The 12,392-nt window shown below is 45.7% G+C and overlaps 2 protein-coding genes across 4 annotated transcripts in view; one reads left to right on the plus strand and one right to left on the minus strand.

Moving 5' to 3' along the window:
• C2H10orf67 (chromosome 2 C10orf67 homolog) overlaps window positions 1-420 on the minus strand; it is a 136,621-nt gene extending 136,201 nt beyond the window's left edge. Inside the window, exon 1 of the mRNA XM_048837892.2 lies at window positions 265-420. The gene's annotated coding sequence lies outside the window, so the exon portion shown is untranslated. The remainder of the gene's footprint in view (window positions 1-264) is intronic.
• Window positions 421-2,117: 1,697 nt separating this feature from the next.
• LOC125631351 (uncharacterized) overlaps window positions 2,118-12,392 on the plus strand; it is a 156,759-nt gene continuing 146,484 nt past the window's right edge. For all 3 annotated transcript variants that reach the window (XR_012667260.1, XR_012667261.1, XM_048837899.2), the window contains exon 1: window positions 2,118-2,610. The gene's annotated coding sequence lies outside the window, so the exon portion shown is untranslated. The remainder of the gene's footprint in view (window positions 2,611-12,392) is intronic.

A 12,392-nucleotide genomic window follows, 5' to 3' on the forward strand; every position in this document is an offset into this window, starting at 1 on the left:
TGCTCCTTCGATCTCACACCAAGAGACATTGCTTGTTGCAAATCCTATAATAAACTTTATGAAGATTTACTAAAAGGGAAAGGAAACTAGATAGTTATTTACAGGGTTAAAGCAAGCAACAACAAAAAAGACATGAATGAGTTGCAGTTTTAGGTTTTAATAGGTAATAGAGGCATCTATAATCAACAAGCTCTATTTGTCCTTTAGGGTTAACCCAAACTAAGCAGCAGACGATCTCTTGCTTATACTCAGGAAACACCTTACCTCTCCAGAATCCCAGCAACATAGAAAGCCTTAGTTTCTTTTGTTTGGGGTTTGCATCCCCCTCCTGCCACGTGCTCTCAGATGATGGGAGGAGTCCATTTGCATGACTCCTCTTTCCTGGGGAGTAGGAAAAAACCCAGAGTTTTTAGTCTTTTTGTTGATGATTCCTCAATCCAGATATAGGGAGTTTTCAGCTGTAAGATCCAACCCTAGCCTGTGTGATATCAATGGGACTCCTTTTTCAGGAGCGGCATAACAATTTTTGTAGAAGAGCAGCTCGTCACATGTCCCTCTCCTGTATGGTGAGTCATACAGACCCAGAAGCTCACACTACACCCACTCAAATACTACATTATAGTTGTAATGTAAATACAGATGGAATACAAATATTACAAGAAAGATTAATGCATGCAGCAACTCACAAGCATTCAATAGACTCAAAACAGACATTTTCTTATCATTCTAATACCTGTCCTATCAATATTAATCCACAAGTGATCCAGACAGATTTCAGCTATGTATCTGTCAATGTTCATTTGAGACATGGAGACCTTGGCATGAGCTGGCACCTGCTCTGCCAGCATCACAAGCTCCACCAACATCAGCACCAGAACCACATCCATTACTACCACCTTTTTCAGACAGCTATTTCTTCTCCCCTGCTTTGAGCAGGGAACCATTGCCCGGGACACAAGAAGAGTACTGCAGGGATATTTCAGGGGCTTCTGGTATCAAGCTCCAATAAAGGACTGGCAATGGATGAGCCTCCCATAGTCTGGCCACTACCAACACAACCTGTTGCCATGGCTGTACTGGCCTTAAGGAACCCACCTTCCCACAGATTCTGGGCCACTTCCCATGTCTTGGGAGAAAGGAGGAAATCTCTTTCACTGCCAGCATCACTGGCTAGAGTGCCATCACCAGAACCAAAGGGACCTCCTTGGGAGGTGACAGAGGTAGCTTAGGAGACACCCAGCTATCCTCCCTGCCTAACAAAAAATCCTCCTCCTCCCCATATGAAGCAGTCATAGTGGCCCTGACAATGGTTGTAGGTGACTTCCGAGCTTCCCAGAAGTTGCTCTCAATGTAGCAGACACATGGGACATTGAAACAATGCTGATCCAAGAGGATGCCCATAAATTGTTCAACCTCCTCAGCTCCTCTGCACTCACAAGAATTGTCCTTCCAATCAATGATGACATTCTTGACCCAGCAAAGGGTCTGTGGACTAAGCCAGCCTCACTCCCTACAATTTTGAAACTAGTAGAAAAGCACTATCAGGTCCCACCAAAGGGCTTCAAGCTCTTGTATGTGTACGCAACTCTGGGGTCACTCATTTCTGCAGTCTAAAGAACACCAGTTCTACTAGGGGACTCTGAAAGACAATGACCCCAAGAAGTTGAATACAATAAGCTTTATTGCTCAAAGATAAACAATTAAGTGATGTTAACAAAGTACAAATTCCTGATCTGGGTGAGAGTGACCCCCTTCCTCTCTCAGCTTCTGGTCCTTGCAGCAGCTCAGACCTGGGCTCTAGCCTGAGTCTGAATGTCTGCACTGCAATTTTATAGCCCCACAGCTCAAGCCCAAGTCAGCTGGCACAGGGTAGCCACAGGCGTTTTATTCCAATGTTGGCATACCCCGTGTAGGATAAATATGAATGTAACCCCCAAGGAGATTACCTAGATTCCTGGGGCTCTGTCTGCTGACAGTTTAGGGAAAGGCACACTGTCCCTGGTAGGGAGGGGGAGCTAAGGCAGACTCAGAGTCTGCCTGGCAACCAATAGGGAGTGAGATGCCCTTCACAGGGAGCTCAGGAAAGGGGAGAAGCCATTTTTTGAGACAGTCTGGAGCCAGTCAGGGCAAGGGCAGGACTTTCTGTGTGGGGAGCTCGTGAGTCCCATGCCTGCAGGCAGGGTTCCCCCTGAGAACTGGCCTCTAGGGACCTGAAAGCAAGATCCCTCAGCTGGGCTTTTCCCTCTCCACTGATGGCTCCCAGTTTGTACAGTTTTTCTGGGAAACTTCCCCAGCCAGGGTGCATTAGCCCTCCAGCTCCCTAGGTGAGACCAGTCAGCACATGGTCAGCTCTACTCTGAATGCTAGTCCAGGGTTGCTACCTGCGGTGAGTGTGTCTGGACGCTGTGGTAGGAGACTACAGTTTGGATTTTAGTATAAGTATGTAATCTGCACCTTGAGCCCTGCACCCTTTGTGGTAAGGGGAAATCCTGGGACCAGGAGCAGCCTGACTCCTACCTGAAGAGGATCCCTGCCAGCAGAGATCAGCCCCTCTGCAGTGACTGAGGAGTCCAGAGTCATCTCTGAAGCTGAGGATCATTCATGGAGTTTGTGAGTGCGCCATCTTTTAGTCAGTAAGGGAATTTGTTTTGGGGACCCCCTACTCCCTGAAATGTGTCCTCAAGCCAGGGAGTAAGGGTTTGGGGATTTTATAGCCTGCTGTATATTAAACCTGTGGAGGGACTTACCACCTCCTCCCACTTGTGAGTCCTTTGGGCTGTACTGAACCCAGTCAGCAACACTGCTAAAACACTGCAGAGAAGATATCGTCATCGGTCATCAAGGGCCCCAACAAAGTATGCAAACCAACGGGACACTAATCTTACATTTGCTACATCAGGTTCCATGACTGGAGAAAGTCACAGGTATTATCAGCATGGGCACCAGTGACCCTAAGAATAGTGTTTTACCCTGTTATGTTATATTTGTCTCCTGTTTAATACAGGTTTCAGAGGAACAGCCGTGTTAGTCTGTATTCGCAAAAAGAAAAGGAGTACTTGTGGCACCTTAGAGACTAACCAATTTATTTGAGCATGAGCTTTTGTGAGCTACAGCTCACTTCATCAGATGTTATACCGTGGAAACTGCAGCAGACTTTATATACACACAGAGAATATGAAACAATACCTCCTCCCACCCCACTGTCCTGCTGGTAATAGCTTATCTAAAGTGATCAACAGGTGGGCCATTTCCAGCACAAATCCAGGTTTTCTCACCCCCCACCCCCCCACACAAATTCACTCTCCTGCTGGTGCTAGCCCATCCAAAGTGACAACTCTTTACATAATCAAGTCGGGCTATTTCCTGCATAGATCCAGGTTTTCTCACATCCCCCCCATCCCCATACACACACAAACTCACTCTCCTGCTGGTAATAGCTCATCTAAACTGACCACTCTCCAAGTTTAAATCCAAGTTAAACCAGAACATCTGGGGGGGGGGGTAGGAAAAAACAAGAGGAAACAGGCTACCTTGCATAATGACTTAGCCACTCCCAGTCTCTATTTAAGCCTAAATTAATAGTATCCAATTTGCAAATGAATTCCAATTCAGCAGTTTCTCGCTGGAGTCTGGATTTGAAGTTTTTTTGTTTTAAGATAGCGACCTTCATGTCTGTGATTGCGTGACCAGAGAGATTGAAGTGTTCTCCGACTGGTTTATGAATGTTATAATTCTTGACATCTGATTTGTGTCCATTTATTCTTTTACGTAGAGACTGTCCAGTTTGACCAATGTACATGGCAGAGGGGCATTGCTGGCACACGATGGCATATATCACATTGGTGGATGTGCAGGTGAACGAGCCTCTGATAGTGTGGCTGATGTTATTAGGCCCTGTGATGGTGTCCCCTGAATAGATATGTGGGCACAATTGGCAACGGGCTTTGTTGCAAGGATAAGTTCCTGGGTTAGTGGTTCTGTTGTGTGGTATGTGGTTGTTGGTGAGTATTTGCTTCAGGTTGCGGGGCTGTCTGTAGGCAAGGACTGGCCTGTCTCCCAAGACTTGTGAGAGTGTTGGGTCATCCTTTAGGATAGGTTGTAGATCCTTAATAATGCGTTGGAGGGGTTTTAGTTGGGGGCTGAAGGTGACCGCTAGTGGCGTTCTGTTATTTTCTTTGTTAGGCCTGTCCTGTAGTAGGTAACTTCTGGGAACTCTTCTGGCTCTATCAATCTGTTTCTTTACTTCTGCAGGTGGGTATTGTAGTTGTAAGAAAGCTTGACAGAGATCTTGTAGGTGTTTGTCTCTGTCTGAGGGGTTGGAGCAAATGCGGTTGTATCGCAGAGCTTGGCTGTGGACGATGGATCGTGTGGTGTGGTCAGGGTGAAAGCTGGAGGCATGCAGGTAGGAATAGCGGTCAGTAGGTTTCCGGTATAGGGTGGTGTTTATGTGGCCATTGTTTATTAGCACTGTAGTGTCCAGGAAGTGGATCTCTTGTGTGGACTGGACCAGGCTGAGGTTGGTGGTGGGATGGAAATTGTTGAAATCATGGTGGAATTCCTCAAGGGCTTCTTTTCCATGGGTCCAGATGATGAAGATGTCATCAATATAGCGCAAGTAGAGTAGGGGCTTTAGGGGACGAGAGCTGAGGAAGCGTTGTTCTAAATCAGCCATAAAAATGTTGGCATACTGTGGGGCCATGCGGGTACCCATAGCAGTGCCGCTGATCTGAAGGTATACATTGTCCCCAAATGTGAAATAGTTATGGGTAAGGACAAAGTCACAAAGTTCAGCCACCAGGTTAGCCGTGACATTATCGGGGATAGTGTTCTTGACGGCTTGTAATCCATCTTTGTGTGGAATGTTGGTGTAGAGGGCTTCTACATCCATAGTAGCCAGGATGGTGTTATCAGGAAGATCACCGATGGATTGAAGTTTCCTCAGGAAGTCAGTGGTGTCTCGAAGGTAGCTGGGAGTGCTGGTAGCGTAGGGCCTGAGGAGGGAGTCGACATAGCCAGACAATCCTGCTGTCAGGGTGCCAATGCCTGAGATGATGGGGCGCCCAGGATTTCCAGGTTTATGGATCTTGGGTAGTAGATAGAATATCCCAGGTCGGGGTTCCAGGGGTGTGTCTGTGCGGATTTGATCTTGTGCTTTTTCAGGAAGTTTCTTGAGCAAATGCTGTAGTTGCTTTTGGTAACTCTCAGTGGGATCATAGGGTAATGGCTTGTAGAAACTCGTGTTGGAGAGCTGCCGAGCAGCCTCTTGTTCATATTCCGACCTATTCATGATGACAACAGCACCTCCTTTGTCAGCCTTTTTGATTATGATGTCAGAGTTGTTTCTGAGGCTGTGGATGGCATTGCGTTCCGCATGGCTGAGGTTATGGGGCAAGTGATGCTGCTTTTCCACAATTTCAGCCCGTGCACGTCGGCGGAAGCACTCTATGTAGAAGTCCAGTCTGCTGTTTCGACCTTCAGGAGGAGTCCATCTAGAATCCCTCTTTCTGTAGTGTTGGCAGGGAGACCTCTGTGGATTAGTATGTTGTTCAGAGGTATTTTGGAAATATTCCTTGAGACGGAGACGTCAAAAATAGGATTCTAGGTCACCACAGAACTGTATCATGTTCGTGGGGGTGGAGGGGCAGAAGGAGAGGCCCCGAGATAGAACAGCTGCTTCTGCTGGGCTGAGAGTATAGTTGGATAGGTTAACAATATTGCTAGGTGGGGTGAGGGAACCATTGCTGTGGCCCCTTGTAGCATGTAGTAGTTTAGAAAGTTTAGTGTCCTTTTTCTTTTGTAGAGAAGCAAAGTGTGCGTTGTAAATGGCTTGTCTAGTTTTAGTAAAATCCAGCCACGAGGAAGTTTGTGTGGAAGGTTGGTTCTTTATGAGAGTATCCATTTTTGAGAGCTCATTCTTAATCTTTCCCTGTTTGCTGTAGAAAGGATCTTGATCAGGTGATTCCGCAGTTTCTTTGAGAGCGTGAGGCACAAGCTGTCAGCATAGTCTGTGTGGTATGTAGATTGTAATGGATTTTTTACCTTCAGTCCTTTTGAATACATTGTATGTATTTGTTTTATTTCTTGGGAGTCTCCAACTATCTGGCTAGTAAGTGGGGGTTACTTTGTGGTTAGAATTTTCCTCCCAAGCTGCCCTGGTGACCCTGCCAGGAAGGAGCAAGTGGGGGGGTGGTGGAGGCTCCGCCAAATAAATTCATAGGGAAAAATACAGAGGATAGACGCTGCTGAGTGGGTGGCAGGATGCAGAAGAACCCAGACCTGTCCCATAAAACCTGTAAGCAGACTGGCATTAAAGAAGGTAATCGGGTAGAGAAGGGGCACTACATGAAATTCAGGAATTAGGGTTATCTTAAGTTTGGTTAAGGAAATATGAGTTGTAAAGAAAAGTCCTGACCAGCAAGTAGAGGGAAAGCCTTGAAAATAATGAATTAAAAGGCCAGAAGGCATGAAGTAGGGAGATGTCTGGTTCAAAGAATAACTAATGAAATAACAGAAGGTTTCTAAAAAGAAGGCTTCCGACCAATATGGGTGATTGCAAATGGTTTTAAATAAGACAGAGGATCTGTGTTAAAATGAGCCAATATGGCTCTTCCAACTACACATGTCAGAGTTATCTCAAAATTAGGGCCTATGTGAACCCAGATACAGAAGAAAAAGTGTTGGTCAGCAAGAAAGAGTGGAAGAGATAGTAAGGCAAGACCTTGGGAAGAAAGCAGGCTGTAAGCCCCCCTCGATTTAGTCCATTTGTAAGGACTTGATCAAATGCTTACAACTGTTGTGTTACTGTTTGGACATAGTAAATTGCTTATTATGTAGACTTTTTAGGCATGTTTAGAGTAATAGTATTAATACCTTTTGGCCTTTGAATTTAATAAAGAAATGTATGGTTAATGTTGTGGTAATAACCTGCATAAAATAATAATAATTCCAACACCCTGACAAGCCTCAATTGTGCCCTCTCCTTGTTCACCTGGCTGGGCCTCCTGGTGAAGTATGAAAAATCATCTCTCTCACCCCATCCCTGATGATAAGAGTTCATAAGGGCTATGATAGGTCCCACCACAGGAAAGGCTTACTTACCTCAAGACAGATTCCTCACTCCCCAGTTATGACTGAATACAGTGATTTTATACCTGGCTATACCAGGATGGAATTGCCTTATGTTATTAGCCCATATGTCCATGTGTATATATGTGACCCTGTTTGCCAGACCTTGCCTGATGCTCCTACAACTCTGGCTCAGGTTGGTCTACTTTTCTGCAAAGTATCAGATAAGCAAGACCACTTTAATTCCATTCCATGTACTTGAAACACTGACCTGGTGGCTGCATTACAACAGAAAGGGGGCATTTGTGGCCTCTTCACCATCCAGCGCATTACTCATGGAGGTGTCTGGGATGGGCTTGGTAGCCCACCTGGATCATCTTCAAATACAAGGGACAAGGTCTCTAGAGGAAGTGAAACTATACATAAAGGTCTTAGAGTTCAGAGCCATCAGAGTGAAGTGCATGGAGTTCCTCCAGGTCCTACGACACTCTGTAGTACAGATACTGACAGACAATATGTCTCAATGCACTACATAAACAAGGGGGTGCCGGCTCTTCGCCCCATCCCCAGCCTCTCTACAAGGAAGCGATTATGCTATGGAACTAGTGTTCCCTGCAAGGCATAACCCTGTTAGCCTTACACCTCCGGGAGCTAATAATGACTTGGCAGACTTCCTATCTACCACGAACCAGGAGTGGTCTTTGCTGAAAGACATCACCAACTATGGATCCCATGACCCATGCTTCATTCCCTGCTTTGAGAGTCCTCATTTACCATGGGCTTCAAACTGCAAGGGAACTAAGGGAGGATTGGGGCCCCTCCACCCTTTATGCCCTTGTATGGGAACACAAGGAGGCTCAGAGTGATGCATGGCCCCGACAGACATTGCTGTTTCTAAGCTCATGCACTTGAGGTGCATGTGTACCTATGGTGGGATCCACACTGACTACAAAATCTTGAAAAACCAGTTACTGTAAAGTAAATAACCATTCTTTTCAGGTCTACTAACACTGAGGATAGAGACCTACAGCACTTTGCTTAAGATGCCTTTCATAACATCTCATGCAGTCTCACTTGTGATTACAGGATAGTCTTTATTATTCTAACTACTACATTTGGATTAAATAAGATGATTGTTGTTTAGCACCAAATTACCGACTGCAGTCATAGTAATATGGTCTGTTTAGAACTTGTTTTGCAGTATGGCCTGGGGAAAATTCAGGTCAGGTTTGCTACTGAATTTATGAGAGTAGTCATGCACCGTTTTTATTGGTCAATGTAACAGCGCCAGACTCACCACAGAGGCACCTCCAGCTGGTTGGTTAGGGAATTAGCTCTTTCAGCAGCACACCTTCACTAGTAGTGTCTCAACCTCCATTACTTTCTCGGTCTCCACCATCCTCACTGTCGGAGCCCCATCACATACCTCTGGACACTGCCCTCCAGCTGTGCCTGCTCCGCTGCCTCTCCCCCACTTCCGGGGGATCAGCAGCTTCTGGTTCTATCATGTGGCTCACTGCAGTCCTCAGTCTAGCCCCTTCCTCCAAGGGCAAACCTCAGTCTGGCTTAGCCACTGATCACTGGCAAGTGGGAGGGAAAGGGGGAAGCCCAGGCTCACCCACTACTCTGGGCCCTGAGCCAGGGACCCTCTAGTGGCAGCCACTTACTGCCCTCCTCCAATTCTCCTCTACTGCCTGCTTCCCTGGGCCACTTTCCCATAGCCCCAGCACCTTCTCTGCCCCTTTGTGTCAGGTCCCAGTCTGGCATTTGTTGGCCTGGCTCTAAGAGCCAGTTCTTCTCTTTGCCCTCCAAAGAGAGACTCAGCTCCTCTCTGCCCTGCAGCCTTCTTATAGGGCCCAGCCTGGCCCTGATGGAGGCTTGAAAGCAGCCTCCATTTGATTGGCTCTCAGTAAGTCCTTCCAGGATTGGCTGGGGTTCTGCACAGTGTCTCTGGCTTGCTTTAACCCCTTCTATGCCAGAGTTGGGGCAGCTGCCCCACTACACTCAGGTTATATGGAATTGCACCTTGTTAGATTTTTAGTCTAGTTATTAACTCCTGAAAACAGGGATTTAGATCGGAATTACTAACACATTCTGAATGCTTGTATAAATGGCACAACAAAAAAGCATATCATTGTACACGTTGAGAATTGAAGCTGATTGTATCCTCTCAAAATGAAACATGATTACCTGGTGTGCTTGTTTTGGTGCTTCAAGGGAAATGCAATAAAACTCTTTATTGCAGTACACTGAGAATCATTACATGGAGAACCATTTGGTACCTGACTTGAGGTTGTCACAACTAAGAGCTGTAGTTGTGATTAAGCCAAGTCAGAAAAAGGGCATTATTCTTCCTATCTATACAGGATTGAGATCCTGATCATGAAATCTTTGCACACTTCAATACTCCATAGAAATTTCAGTGTGTTTTGGGTGTATATGGAATGCAGGATTTGTGAAACTTGTGTGTCTTGCACAGACCTAATCACTCTAACTGAACATCCACAAAGTCTTTTACATAGTGGTCCTATTTATGAATAAATTATTCTTCATATTTTATTTCTATTGAAGAAAAAATTTGCAGTAAAATTAAGTCCATGAAATCTGGTATGCACATAGATTTTGGTCTGAGTTAGAGAACACACTTTGAGCCCAGTTCTACAATGTGCTGACACAGTCAGCTTCCTCCAAAGCCAATGGGACTTTGAGGGTCTGGGCACCCACGAGGATGAACTCACTTGTGTGTGCTCCGCAGGTCTTAGTTGCGGTTTTTGATTACTGCTTTCTTTATTCTTCTAAATATACTTCTGTGGTATTAATGGAATACCTGTTTCCTTCTTTGATTAATTTAGGACTTATTCCTATGGGGTTGCACGGAGGACTTCAGTACAGTGGAAAAACCCTTACATTTAGATGTTACTACAGTCCAATCCTGTATGGGATCTAGTTATTTTGGAAAAATGCTATTCCCCCCCACCCCAATATCAAATCAAACTATATTTTCTATAGATTCATCATTCAAAATTACTCTGGATTAATAATCCTTAAGATCATCAATTAAGTAAAAAAAAATACACAGTTTAAGTTTCATAAAACTTTGCCTGGATAAGAATCCAAGTGTGAACTAGGAATATACTTTATTTTATAATCCTTATTCAAGCATTTTGTGCTTATCTAGTTATTTCTTAATCACTTTTAATGCTTCAGTTGTATTATTGAACAAATATGAAGGCTCTAGTTGCCAGAATATTACTTCCAAATTCCCATGGATATTGTTAATCAACAAATTGTTGGCAACACTGCTTCATATTCCATAGATTCCATAGAATATCAGGGTTGGAAGGGACCTCAGGAGATCATCTAGTCCAACCCCCTGCTCAAAGCAGGACCAATCCCCAATTAAATCATCCCAGTCAGGGCTTTGTCAAGCCTGACCTTAAAAACAAGCCCAGTTCCCTCAGCCTCTCCTCATAAGTCACGAGTTCCAGACCCCTAATCATTTTTGTTGCCCTTCAATGGACTCTCTCCAACTTATCCACATCCTTCTTGTGGTGTGGGGCCCAAAACTGGACACAGTACTCCAGATGAGGCCTCACCAATGTCGAATAGAGGGGAACGATCACGTCCCTCGATCTGCTCGCTATGCCCCTACTTATACATCCCAAAATGCCACTGGCTTTCTTGGCAACAAGGGCACACTGTTGACTCATATCCAGCTTCTCGTCCACTGTCGCCCCTAGGTCCTTTTCCGCAGAACTGCTGCCTAGCCATTCGGACCCTGCACTTATCCTTATTGAACCTCATCAGATTTCTTTTGGCCCAATCCTCCAATTTGTCTAGGTCCCTCTGTATCCTATCCCTGCCCTCCAGCGTATCTACCACTCCTCCCAGTTTAGTATCATCCACAAATTTGCTGAGAGTGCAATCCACACCATCCTCCAGATCATTTATGAAGATATTGAACAAAACCGGCCCCAGGACCGACCCCGGTGCACTCCACTTGACACAGGCTGCCAACTAGACATGGAGCCATTGATCATTACTCGCTGAACCCGACAATCTATTGATTGGGCATGAAAGTTTTACATTAGTGTAAATCCAGTGACTTCAGTGTACTTCCTCCCGATTTATGCCACTGTGAGATCAGAATTGGGCCCATTGAGTTTACAGCCTCTTAGTTATATTTCTAAAAAAATTCTGGAAGTATTATCTTTTTTAAAAATCAATGCTCTTATAGTTATTGTTACAAAAAACTAGCATAAATGGACAGAATAAGACCCTGCTACGGTTAAGTTGTCGTCATTCCTTCCACTCCTCCAATGGCTCTTCTGACACTATCTTTAAATAGTGGAGTTAACTACAGTTATGCTCTGACTCTGTAATAACACAGGTCTTTCCTCTGCCGATGGCAACAGTTCAAGTTATAATTGTAAATGGACTGTGTGCCTTCCCTGACCTTTAATGCTTCCAGAGCATAATTTGCTTACTTGGTAACTCTTTGGCCCTATCCACACAGGCAAGCCTAAACTGTGGAATAGCATAGTAGTTGTAATTACTATGCTACTCTGTGCTTATGAATCTGAAACCATGAACTGTAAGGATGTAGCTCTCTGCTGCAACCATCCCTCTGTGTTGTGATAATGCCTTGGTTGTTAGTTGGTGGAGAAAAAGTATGTGGGATTGTGTTACTAAAGATCTAGGACAGAGGTTCTCAAACTGTGGTCTGCAGAGCACCAGTGATCTGTGAGCTGCATTCAGGTAGTCCGTGGATAGTTTCCTCTAAGGTGCGCACCTCAGTGGCTGCACAAAAGAGAATGAAGGGCCACCCATCTAATTAGTGGAGCCATGCCTGCATGGCTCCACTAATTAGGTGCCTGGACCCTGCAGAAGATGCACATGTAAGGTGAGTTGTGGCCTTGGGGAGAATAGGGGGTAGGTGGGAGGGGGCAGTGCGGTGAGAAGAGAGGGTGGGGGGAATTTGGGACATGCTGGGCTGTGGCGGCCAGAGAAAGAGGCAACTTTCCCCAGCTCTAGGGCTGCGGCTGCCAGGGAGAGATGGCCCTCCTCCCCAGCCTCACCTCTCTGGTCAGGGAGAGACCCCCCTGTCCTTCCGAGCCCCAGCTCAGGAGCTGCTGCGGTGGGGGAGAGAGGGAGACCCTGCTCCTTCCCAGCCTCAGCTCATAGGCTGCCATGGCAGGGGAGAGAGGGAGAGACCCTCCTCCTTCCCAGCCCCAGCTTGGGGACTGCCGTGGCGGGGGAGAGATGGCACATCCATCACATGAGAAAGGTAAGACTACGGATATTAATGTGAGTTATGTGCCTTTATT

The sequence above is a fragment of the Caretta caretta genome, chromosome 2 (genome assembly GCF_965140235.1).
Source record: "Caretta caretta isolate rCarCar2 chromosome 2, rCarCar1.hap1, whole genome shotgun sequence".
Taxonomy (NCBI): Eukaryota; Metazoa; Chordata; order Testudines; family Cheloniidae; genus Caretta; species Caretta caretta.